The sequence below is a fragment of the Chiloscyllium plagiosum genome, unplaced genomic scaffold (genome assembly GCF_037043375.1).
Source record: "Chiloscyllium plagiosum isolate Xiang-an unplaced genomic scaffold, Cpla_swu_hap1 HiC_scaffold_20, whole genome shotgun sequence".
NCBI classification, from domain to species: domain Eukaryota; kingdom Metazoa; phylum Chordata; class Chondrichthyes; order Orectolobiformes; family Hemiscylliidae; genus Chiloscyllium; species Chiloscyllium plagiosum.
The window spans coordinates 10978944-10991615 of NW_028270158.1; positions in this window are offsets into that span (position 1 = coordinate 10978944).

The window sequence follows — 12672 nt, forward strand, 5'->3', positions numbered from 1 at the left end:
CCGATCCTTGTGGCACTCCACTGGTCACAGGCCTCCAGTCTGAAAAACAACCCTCCACCACCTCCCTCTGTCTTCTACCTTTGTATCCAAATGGCTAGTACTCCCTGTATTCCATGAGATCTAACCTTGCTAATCAGTCTCCCATGGGGAACCTTGTCGAACGCCTTACTGAAGTCCATATAGATCACATCTACTGCTCTGCCCTCTTCAATCTTCTTTGTTACTTCTTCAAAAAACTCAATCAAGTTTGTGAGACATGATTTCCCACACACAAAGCCATGTTGACTATCCCTAATCAGTCCTTGCCTTTCCAAATACATGTACATCCTGTCCATCAGGATTCCCTCCAACAACTTGCCCACCACGTGAGATCAGGCTCACCGGTCTATAGTTCCTTGGCTTGTCTTTACCACCCTTCTTAAACAGTGGCACCACGTTTGCCAAACTCCAATCTTCCGGTACCTCACCTGTGACTATTGATAATACAAATATCTCAGCAAAAGGCCCAGCAATCACTTCTCTAGCTTCCCACAGAGTTCTCGGGTACACCTGATCAGGTCCTGGGGATTTATCCACTTTTAACCGTTTCAAGACATCCAGCACTTCCTCCTCTGTAATCTGGACATTTTGCAAGATGTCACCATCTATTTCCCTACAGTCTATATCTTCCATATCCTTTTCCACAGTAAATACTGATGCAAAATATTCATTTAGTATCTCCCCCATTTTCTGCGGCTCCACACAAAGGCTGCCTTGCTGATCTTTGAGGAGCCCTATTCTCTCCCTAGTTACCCTTTTGTCCTTAATATATTTGTAAAACCCCTTTGGATTCTCCTTAATTCTATTTGCCAAAGCTATCTCATGTCCCCTTTATGCCCTCCTGATTTCCCTCTTAAGTATACTCCCACTTCCTTTATATTCTTCTAAGGATTCACTCTAGAGGGCATAGGTTTAGGGTGAGGGGGGAAGGATTTAAAAGGGACCTAATGGGCAATTTTTTCACGCAGAGGGTAGTGCGTGTATGGAATGAGTACCCAGAGGAAGTGGTGGAGGCTGGTACAATTACAGAATTTAAAAGGCATTTGGATAGATATATGAATAGGAAGGGTTTAGTGGGATATGGGCCAAATGGGACTAGATTAGTTTAGAATATCTGGGCGGCATGGACAAGTTGGAACGAAGGGTCAGTTTCCATGCTGTACAGCTGTATGACTCTAAAGCCACTGAATTCGAGCCCAATCCAAGGTTACTTTATTTATTTTTCAATCGTGGGATGTGGGCGTTGCTGGCTGGCCAGTATTTATTTGAGATGGAAATGTGTTGCTGGAGAAGCGCAGCAGGTCAGGCAGCATCCAGGGAACAGGAGAATCGACGTTTCGGGCATTAGCCCTTCTTCCGGAATCAATTTGATTCAATTTGATTGGTTTATCGTCAAGTGTAACTTAGTACAGTGAAAAGCTTTGTTTACAAGCAGTACAGGCAGATCATAGCGAGCAAAGACATACAGATCATAGAGTGAGAAAAACTAGACAGAGGCATAAGGTTATTCTGCACAGGGCGTGCGCCAGACAAGATCTACGTTGGACAGACACAGTACAGCAAGATCAATGTTAGCAAGGTCAGTATTTTTTGAGGCTGGACAGTCCATTCATCAGTCTAATGACAGCATAGAAGAAGCTGTTCCTGAACCTGTTGGTGCATGTGTTCAGGCTTTCGTACCTTCTGCCTGACAGAGGGGGTTGTCGGAGAGCATTACCAGGTTGGGAGGGGTCTTTGACGATGTTGGCAACCTTTCCATAGCAATGAGCTGTGTAAATGGAGTCCATGGATGGGAGGTTGGCGTCCGTGATGGTCTGGGCTGTGCACACAACTTTCTGTAGTTCCTTACAGTCCTGGGCAGAGCAGTTGCTGTACCAGGCCATTATGCAGCCGAACAGAATGCTCTCAGTGGTGCATCTGTAAAAGTTGGTGAGGGTCCTTATGGACATGCCGAATATCCTGAGTCGCCTGAGGAAGGAGGGGTATTGTTGTCCTGACCATTGCATCTACATGAGAAGTCCAGGACAGATTGTTGGTTATTGTCGCTCCTAGGAAGTTGACTCTCTCCACCCTCTCCACCTCTGCTCCTTTGATGTAGATGGGCGTGTGTTCTCCTTCTTTCTTTCTGAAGTCAATCAGTGCTTTAGTTTTGCTGATGTTGAAAGAGAGATTGCTCTCATTGCACCACGTCACCAAGTCCTCTATCTCCCTCCCGTATTCTGACTCATCACTATAGTGTAGAGTAGAGTAGATTTGTCATTTCTACCATGTACAACTGTTTGATATCCATCCCACTACAGTGATGTCGGCAGCAAACTTGTGGATGGTGTTCAGTCAGAATTTGCAAATGAGCCGTGGGTGTACAGGGAGTCTCGTAAGGGGCTGAGTATGCATCCTTAGGGGACTCCAGTGCTGGGTGTTATTGTGGAGGAGATATAATTCCTTACCTTCACTGATTGCGGTCTGTGGGTCAGGAAGCTGAAGATCCGGTTGCAGAGGGCAGAGTCGAGACCTAGGTTCTGAGACCGAGCCAAGTTCTGAGATCATTCGGAGGGGATGATGGTGTTGAAAGCGGAGCTGTAGTTAATGATCTGACATAGGTGTCCTTGTTATCCAGATGTTCCAAGGATGAGTGCAGGGCTAGGGACATGGCGTCCACTGTGGATCTGTTACATAGTAGGACATTGTAGGGGATTGAGGCAGGCTGGGAGACTGGAGTTGATGTGGGCCATGACCAGCCTCTTGAAGCACTTCATGATGATGGAGGTCAGAGCCTCTGGGCAGTAGTCATTAGGGCACATTGCACGTGTTTTCTTAGGTACAGAGATGATGGTGGTCTTCATGGAGCAGGTGGGGACTTCGGCTTGTAGGAGGGAGAGGTTGAAGGTGTCGGTGAATACCTCCACCAGTTTGAAATTGCCCATCCCCAGCTGCCTTTGAACTGAGTTCCTGCTGGGCTATTAGAGGGCAGTTGAAAGTCAACCACATTGTATGGAGTCACATGTTGGCGAAGATGGCAGATTTCAGTCTTTGAAGCACATTAGTGAGTCACATGGCCTTCTCTAACAATCGTCAATGGAATCATGGTCATCTGTAGATTCTCAATTCAGAGACTGATTCAGACCTCCGACAAAATGACAAGGGAGAGAAATCTCCTTATCTCCCAAAAAACAGAATAGGTGAAATTTTCCGAGGAACTGAGCAGTGTGGGAGTTGGTGAGAAAGTTGGGAATACAGAGGAACCTCGATTATCCGAACGACACGCGCGGGGAGTACTTTGTTCGGAAAATCGAATGTTCGGAATCAAATGCTGGATAACACAATTTAGCTGAGCATCGGGACCTTGCGATCTTGCTTGGATAATCCAAAATTCGTATAATCGAATGCCAGATAATCCAGGTTCCTCTGTATTATGTGAGGAGTTCTTGACGTCAAAATCTCAAAGTCCCATTTTCCAACTAAGTGGAAATGGAGATGAGATTCTTTATAGTGAGCAGCAAGAGGTCCATTGGCATGCAGTAATTACCTTATTATAATGTTATTTTGTCTCATCGATTTCGTACGCAACACTACAAAAGGTTTTGAGACAGAATACCCCGAGGCCTTGTTCATCATAGCCGGTGACTTCAACCAGACCAGCCTCAAAAATGCGTTACCAAAATACCATCAATGTGGCTCCTATCCCACCAGAGGTCCATAAGACCATAAGACATCGGAGTAGAAGCAAGGCCATTCGGCCCATCGAGCCCACTCCACCATTTAATAATGGCTGATGGATGTTTCAGTTCCACTTACCTGCACTCTCCCCGTATCCCATAATTCCTTGCGAGATCAAGGATTTATCAATCTCTGCCTTGAAGACACCCAACATCCCGGCCTCCACTGCGCTCCGTGACAAGGAATTCCATAGGCCTCCCACTCTCTGGCTGAAGAAATGTTTCCTCATTTCCACTCTAAATTGACCCCCTTTAATTTTAAGACCCATGGGTCTGAGTCTCCCCACCTAACGGAAACAACTTCCCAGCATCCACCCTTTCTAAGGTCCAGACATCCTCGACCATTTGTACATAACCATAAAGGAGGCTGACTGTTCCATCCCCCATCTGCATTTTGGAAAATCAGACCACAACACTGCGCTCCTGCTCCTGGCTTACAAGTGGAAGTTGAAGCGTGAGGACCCAGTATTGAAAACAGTGCAGTGTTGGTCTGAGGGAAAAGTAGGCGGTTCAGTGACAGTAACACCTCGAATGTCAAGGGGGCGGTGATTAGATTGTCTCTTACTGATGATGGTCATAGTCTGGCATTTGTGTCACACGAATGTTCCTTGCCACTTCTGAGCCCAAGTCGAGATGATGATGATTCCCTACAGTGTGGAAATAGGCTCTTCAGCCCAACAAGTCCACACCGACCCTCCGATGAGCAACCCACCCAAACACATTCCCCTACATTTACCCTTAACACTACGGGCAATTTAGCATGGCCAATCCACCTAACCTGCACATCTTTGGACTGTGGGAGGAAACCGGAGCACCCGGAGGAAACCCACGCAAACACGGGGAGAATGTGCAAACTCCACACAGTCAGTCGCCTGAGGCGGGAACTGAACCCGGGTCTCTGGCGCTGTGAGGCGGCAGTGCTAACCACTGAGCCACCGTGCCACCCTTAATATTGTCCAGATCTTATAGCATTTGAACAAGAACTGCTTCAGAATCTGAGGAGTCATAAATAGTGGTGAACGTTGTGCAGTCATTGGCAAACATCCCCACTTCTGACCTTATGATGGAGGGAAGATCATTGATGAAGCAGCTGAGGATGGTTGGGTCTAAGTCACTACCCTGGGGAACTCCTGCAGAGATGTCCTGGAGCTGAGATGACTGACCTCCACAAGTCATGACCATTTTCTCATGTGTCAGGTGTAACTCCAACCAGTGGAGCGTTTGTCCCCGGATATCCATTGATTCCAGTTTTGCTCAGGCTCCTTGATGCCCCACTCAGTCAAACGCGGCCTTGATGTCAAGTGCCGTAACTCTGCATTCCCCTCTGGAATTCAGCTCCTTTGTCCATGTTTGAACCAAGGCTGGAATGAGGTCAGGAGCTGAGTGGGCCTGGCAGAACCCAAACTGGGCGTCACTGAGCAGGTTATTGCTGAGCAGGTGCTGCTAGATAGCTCTGTTGATGACATCTTCCATCACTTTAGAGACGATCGAGAGTAGACTGATGGGGCGGTAATTGGTCAGGTTGGATTTGTCCTGCTTTTTATGTGCAGGCCATACCTGGATAAATTTCCACATTGTTGGTTAGATGTCGGTGTTGTAAATGTACTGGAACAGCTTGGCTTGGGGAGTAACACACTCTGGAGCACAGATCTTCAGTGTTATTGTGGGAATGTTATCAGGGCCCATTGCCTTTGCCGTATCCAGTGCCTCCAGCCATTTCTTGATATCACGTGGAGTGAATCGATTTGGCTGAAGACTGGTGTCTGGAACGTTGGGGAACACTGGAGGGGGCCAGTGGAGACCTGTATTTCTCACCTGTCATGATCTTGATTAAGATAAGGAGTGGCACGGTGGCTCAGTGGTTAGCACTGCTGCCTCACAACACCAGGGTCCCAGGATCGATTCCAGTCTTGGGCGACTGTCTGTGTGAAGTTTACACATTCTCCCTGTGTCTGTGTGGGTTTCCTCCCACTGTCCACAAATGTGCAAGTTAGAGTAGATTGGCCGCGCTAAATTGCACCGTAATGTCCAGGGATGTGTAGGTTAGGCACGTTAGCCATGGGAAATGCAGGGTTACAAGGATAGGATAGGGTCGGTGTGGACCCGTTTGGCTGAGGATGTGTGTCATGATGTGGGACCTGCTCAATCCTCCCAGCCAGCCTGATGACGATCAATTCAAAACGAGTGAGAAGAGTAGATAAGAGAAGGTTTCCCTTCTTGTGTCCTCTTCTTCAGCAGTTCAGGAGCACTCTCTTCCACTCCAGGCAGGTGGGCCCTGAGGTGGCGAGGCAAGACAATAAAGCAGCAAGGAAGTCTCTGGTGGAATAATCATGTAATTCCTCCTGGGAAAGGAGAAAGCACCATGTAACGTGCGTGATGTGCCTGTAAAGGATGTGTAACATTCTACTGAAACCTCCTATAGGTGTGGAACCAGCCTTACTTGTGCCTCTGCTATGACTGGTCTGCTTCCCCATGGTGTCACAGTGGAGCCATTAATTGTGGATTGATTTGTCACCAGTTCAGAGCCAGAACAATTCGAGAAAAGTGCCTTGCACTTCAAAGGAAATGCATTTTACAAATATGATTAGATTAGATTCCATTCCCTACAGTATGGAAACCGGGCCTTCGGCCCAACATGACCACACCGACCCTCCGAAGAGTAACACACCCAGACTCATTCCCCTACCCTATATTTACCCCTGACTAATACACCTATCACTATGGGCAATTTCGCATGGTCAGTTCACCTGACCTGCACATCTTTGGACTGTGGGAGGAAACCAGAGCACCCGGAGAAAACCCACGCAGACGCAGGGGCAATGTGCTAATTCCACACAGACAGTCGCCCGAGGTGGGAATCGAACCAGGGTCCTTGGTGCTGTGAGGCAACAGTGCTAACCACTGAGCCACCATGCCACCCCCTTTTTTTTTCAGCACCTTCAGACTGTCACCTGGCTCAAAGTGCCTGACCAACGAAGGACTTGCCTTTATATAGCACCTTATTGCATTTTGGAAATATCTCAGGTGCCCCAGTTGCACATCATTACCCTGGGGAAGGACAAACACCATCCCCAAGGATCCATGGTGATGACCTGGGCACGCACTCCATCTACTTAGTCATCCATGGATCTCCAACCGTTAAATCTCACACCGAAGTACACGTTGAGGCATTGAGAAAGAAGCAGGAACTAACTCCACCAAAAACCTACCAAAGAAACAAGCAGTGAAGGATTAGCTTTGGAATGTTTTTTGATATTCCGTCTTGGGATGTGGCTGCACTGGCATTATTGCCTATCTCTAATGACGCTGAAGAAGGACATAAAGTCAGAGACTCATAGAGATGTACAGCACAGAAATAGACCTTTCAGTCCAACTTGTCCATGCCGACGAGATATCTTAACCTAATCTAGTCCCATTTGCCAGCACTTGAACCATATCCCTCTAAATTCATCTCCACCTACCTCGGTACTGTCCCATCCCCCCTAGTGCAGGAACTCCCCACATACGTTCGAGACACCACCCACGCCCTTCACCTCCTCAAAGACTTCCGTTTCCCCGGCCCCCAATGCCTCATCTTTACAATGGACATCCAGTCCCTCTACACCTCCATCCGCCAAGACCAGGGCCTCCGAGCCCTCCGTTTTTTCCTCTCCCAACGTCCCCAACAGTACCCTTCCACCGACACTCTCATTCATTTGGCTGAACTTGTCCTCACCCTCAACAATTTCTCTTTCGAATCCTCCCACTTCCTCCAGACCAAAGGGGTAGCCATGGGCACCCGTATTGGCCCCAGCTATGCCTGTCTCTTTGTTGGCTACGTAGAACAGTCCACCTTCCGTAGTTATACCAGCACCACTCCCCACCTCCTCCTCCGCTACATTGATGACTGCATTGGTGCCACCTCGTGCTTCCGCGAGGAGGTTGATCAGTTCATCAACTTCACCAACACATTCCACCCCAACCTTAAATTCACCTGGACCATCTCCCTCCCCTTCCTGGACCTCTCCATCTCCATCAACAGGAACCAACTCAACACTGACATTTTCTATAAGCCCACCGACTCCCACAGCTACCTGAATTATGCCTCCTCCCACCCTACCTCCTGCAAAAATGCTATTCTGTATTCCCAATTCCTCCGCCTCCGCCACATCTGCTCCCAGGAGGACCAGTTCCACCACAGAACACACCAGATGGCCTCCTTCTTTAAAGACTGAAATTTCCCCTCCCATTCAGTTGAAAATGCCCTCTAACGCATCTCATCCACGTCCCGCATCTCCGCCCTCAAACCCCACCCCTCCAAACGCAACAAGGACAGAACACCAGCCCCCCCCCCCCCCCCCCCCCCCCAGTCCTCACCTTCCACCCCACTAACCTCCGCATAAACCGCATCATCCACTGACATTTCCGACCCTCCAAACAGACCCCACCACTGGGGATATATTTCCCTCCCCACCCCATCCATTTTCCGTAAAGACCGTTTCCCCCTTACAACCCACCCTCCCTACCTGGCACCTTCCCCTGCCAGCGCAGGAATTGCAAAACCTGCGCCCACACCTCCTCCCTCACCTCCATCCAAGGCCCTAATGGAGCCTTCCACATCCATCAAAGTTTCCTCTACACTGGGTAGACTGGACGCCTTCTCGCAGAGCACTTTAGGAACATCTCCGGGACATCCGCACCAATCAACCCCACTGCCCCATGGCCGAGCACCTCAACTCCCCTTCCCACTCCGCCAAAGACATGCAGGTCCTCCATGGCCACTCCCTAACCACCTGACGCCTGGAGGAAGAACGCCTCATCTTTCGCCTCAGGACCCTCCAACCCCAGGGCATCAATGTGGACTTCACCAGTTTCCTCATTTCCCCTCCCCCCACCTTACCCCAGTTCTAACCTTCCAGCTCAGTACAGCCCTCATGACCTGTCCCACCTGTCCATCTTCCTTCCCACTTATCCACTCCACCCTCCTCTCCGACCTATCACCTTTACCCCCACCTTCATCGACCTATCACAGTCTCAGCTACCTTTCCCCCAGTCCCACACCCTCCCATTTATCTCTCCACCCCCAAGGCTCCCAGTGTCATTCCTGATGAAGGGTTTTGCCCGAAACATCGATTCTCCTGCTCCTCGGATGCTGCCTAACCTGCTGTGCTTTTCCAGCACCACACTCTCAACTCCAATCTCTAGCATCTGCAGTTCTCACTTTCGCCATATCCCTCCAAACCCTTCCTATTCATATACCCATCCAGATGCCTTTTAAATGTTGCAATTGTACCAGCCTCCACCACTTCCTCTGGCAGCTCATTCCATACATACACCACCCTCTGTGTGAAAACGTTGCCCCTTAGATCTCTTTTATATTTTTCCCCTCTCACCCTAAACCTATGCCCTCTAGTTCTGGACTCCCCCATCCCTTGGGAAAGACCTTGTCTATTTATCCTATCCATGCCCCTCATGATTTTATAAACCTCTATAAGGTCACCCCTGAGCCTCCAACGCTCCAGAGAAAACAGCCCCAGCCTGTTCACCTCTCCCTATAGCTCAAACCCTCCAACCCTGGCAACATCCTTGTAAATCTTTTCTGAACCATTTCAGGTTTCACAACATCCTGGAAAAAGTGGCTTGATTAGGAAGGATCAGCATGGGTTTCTAATGGGAAATTTGTATTTAATTAACTTGTTGGAGTGTTTTGAAGAGGTAACAGAAAAGGATGATGACTTATGAATTTTATACACACGAATTTTCAGAAGAAATTTGATACAATGCCTGGAAACAGGCTTGTAAGGAATGTTACAGGTCATGGTATAAAGGAGACAAGGGCAATATAGATATAAAATTGGCTGAGTGATAGGAAACAGAGTGTAATGGTCAATGGATATTTTCTGGGTTGGAGAGGGGTTTGTAATGAAAATCTCCAAGGGTTAGCATTGGGGACCTTGGTTTTCCTGACATCAGGATCTTGGTGTGCGGGAGGATACTTTCCCAGTTTACACGTAACACCAAACTTGGAAGAATTGTGAATTGTGAGGAGAATTGGACATTGACAAGTTGGTGCAGTGGACGGATAAGTGCAGCTAGGATTCAAAATGGAGAAGAATGAGATTTTACACTTTGCTCAGAAGTACATTGGAAGTCAATGTAAAAGGGGTGGGGGGGGGGTTCATTTCTAAAGGAGGTTCAGGAGCAGAGGGACCAGGGTGGATGGATACACAGATCACTGAAAATGGGAGACAGATGGAGAGAACAATAAATAAAACATAGTGTCCTCTGCTTTATTTTTGTCTCTTGTCTGTCTATCATTGATAGGGGCATGGAGCTCAAGAGCAAGGAGGTGAACTCGTACAAGACACTTGTTAGACCTCAGCTGGAGTTTTGCATGCAGTTGTGCATCACGTCATTGGAGATGATGTAAATACATTGGAGTGATTTCCTGGAATAGTACCAGGATGAGAATGAGAATTCAGGTACGAGGATAGGTTGAAGAAATTGGAACAGTTCTCCTTGGCTGAGAGCAGATCTGATAGAGGTTTACAAAGTCATGAGTGGGCTGGATAGAGCAGAAATGGAGCAGCTCTTCTTATAGAGTCTTAGAGTCATAGAGATGTACAGCACAGAAACAGATCCTTCGGTCCAACCCGTCCATGCCGACCAGATACCCCAACCCAATCTAGTCCCACCTGCCAGCACTTGGCCCACATCCCTCCAAATCCTTCCTATTCATATACCCATCCAAATGCCTTTTACATGTTGCAAATGTTCTTGCTCATAAAAGAAACTAAGAATGAGAAGGTATGCATTTAAAATATGTGCAAACAAAATAAGGGTGGTACAATAAAAAATGTTTTTCACACAGTGAGTATTTATGGTCTGGAACTCACTGTCTGGAAATCAAGGCATTTAAGAGGGCATTGGATTTTGTTTTGAGAGTGATGGCATACAGGGAAATGGGAAAAGGCAGGAGATTGGCATGGGATAGCAGTGCTGGTGAAAGCACGCTGGGCCAAATGGCCTCGCTCTGCACTATAATGGGTGGCATGGTGGCACAGTGGTTAGCACTGCTGCTTCACAGAGCCAGAGACCTGGGTTCAATTCCCGCCTCAGACAACTGTCTGTGTAGAGTTTGCACATTCTCCCTGTGTCTGCATGGGTTTCCTCCAGGTCCTCTGGTTTCCTCCCACAGTCCAAAGATGTGCAGGTTAGGTGAGTTAGCCATGCTAAATTGCCTGTAGTGTTAGGTGAAGGGTGAAATATAGGGGAATGGGTCTGAGTGGGTTGCTCTTCAGAGGGTTGGTGTGGACTTGTTGGGCCGAAGGGCCTGTTTCCACACTGTAGGGAATCTAATCTCTAATCTAATCATAATAACTCTGTAATTCACTGTTGTCACTGTGCACTGCTGATGGAGGGAATTGAAGTTTCAGATGGTGAATTGGATAGGTTAAGCTGTCTGCTTTGTCCTACATGATGTCAATCTTCAAACTGAATGCAAGTGGGGAGTATTTCATCACCTCAGAGAAAGTGAGGACTGCAGATGCTGGAGCTCAGAGTTGAGAGTGTGGTGCTGGAAAAGCACAGCCGGTCAGGCAGCATCCGAGGAGCAGGAGAATCAATGTTTCGGGCAAGAGCCCTTTGTACCTTGTAGATGGTGGACAGGTTTTTGGGAGTCAGGAGATGAGTTGCAGGATTCCTTGACTTGAACCTACTCTTGCAGCCAATGTACCTATGGTCCAGTTAGTTTCTGGTCAATGGTGAGCCGGAGAATATGGATAGTGGGGAATTGAACAATAGCAATGCCATGGAGTGTCAAGAGGTGATGGCTAGATTCTTTCTTATTGGACATGGTCATTGTCTGTCACTGGAGTGGGGTGTGAATGTTATTTTCTGCTTGTCACCACAAACCTGGACGCTGCCCCATGTCTTGTTGCATTTTCCAGTGAACTTTGAAAGCCTTTTCGCTCAGTCCTTTCCAAACTGACTTTGAACAGAAAGTCCACTCCAGTGACTTGTAGATCCTTAAAATGCTGCTGGAGCTTTGTGTAAACATCATTAAATATCTTTACTTCTGATTTTATGATAGATAGAAGGTCGTTAATGAAACAGCTGAAGGTGTTGGGCCTTGAGGAATTCCTGCGGGGATGTTTTGGGACTGAAATACTTACAATCTCCTTCCTTCCTCCAATCTAACCAGTGGAGAGCTTTCCCTAGTTCCCTAGTTCCCGTGATTTCACCTTTGCCAGATAGCTTTGTTTTTCAGAACTTCTTTAATCATGTGAATGCCAGTGGCTAGGCTAGCATTTACTGCTCATTTTATGAAGGTAAGAAGAATCAATCACATTGTTGTGGGTCTGGAGTCACATGGAGACCAGTCTGGGTAAGGATAACCAATTTCCTTCCCTAAAGGACGTAGGGAGCCAAATGTGCTTTGGTCACAGGTTCTTCACCTCCCATTCTAGGTTTTTATTGACTTGAAATTTCAGCATCAGTCATGGTGGGAATTGAGCCCATGCCCCTCGAGCCCAGTGGCATTGTCGCTACACCATTACCTCCCTCCCACACTCAGTCAAATGTTAACCTAATGTTAAGGGCAGCCCGTGGAAAAGCTTTTCTCAAAAGATGGAGTAATGACATATTTTGTGTAATTGCTGATCCTTTGTGTGATTAGAAAAAGGAATAATGTCATCGACAGAGTAGTTGTCGCCTGGGTCATACAGCCTTGGGTGACAGACGCCAAGAGAAACCACCATCAGTTGGAAGCGTGGCACAGCTCAGACCAGGAAAGCTCCTGTCACTTTCAATCCCAGGCAGAAACGCTACGTTCAAGGTATTGAAATCAGCCTCCACTTTCTTCAAAAATTCCAGTTGTTGCAACACTGCGAGATCACAAATGGGCCGCGGTTAACCTAATTGTTCAGAATGTCAGACT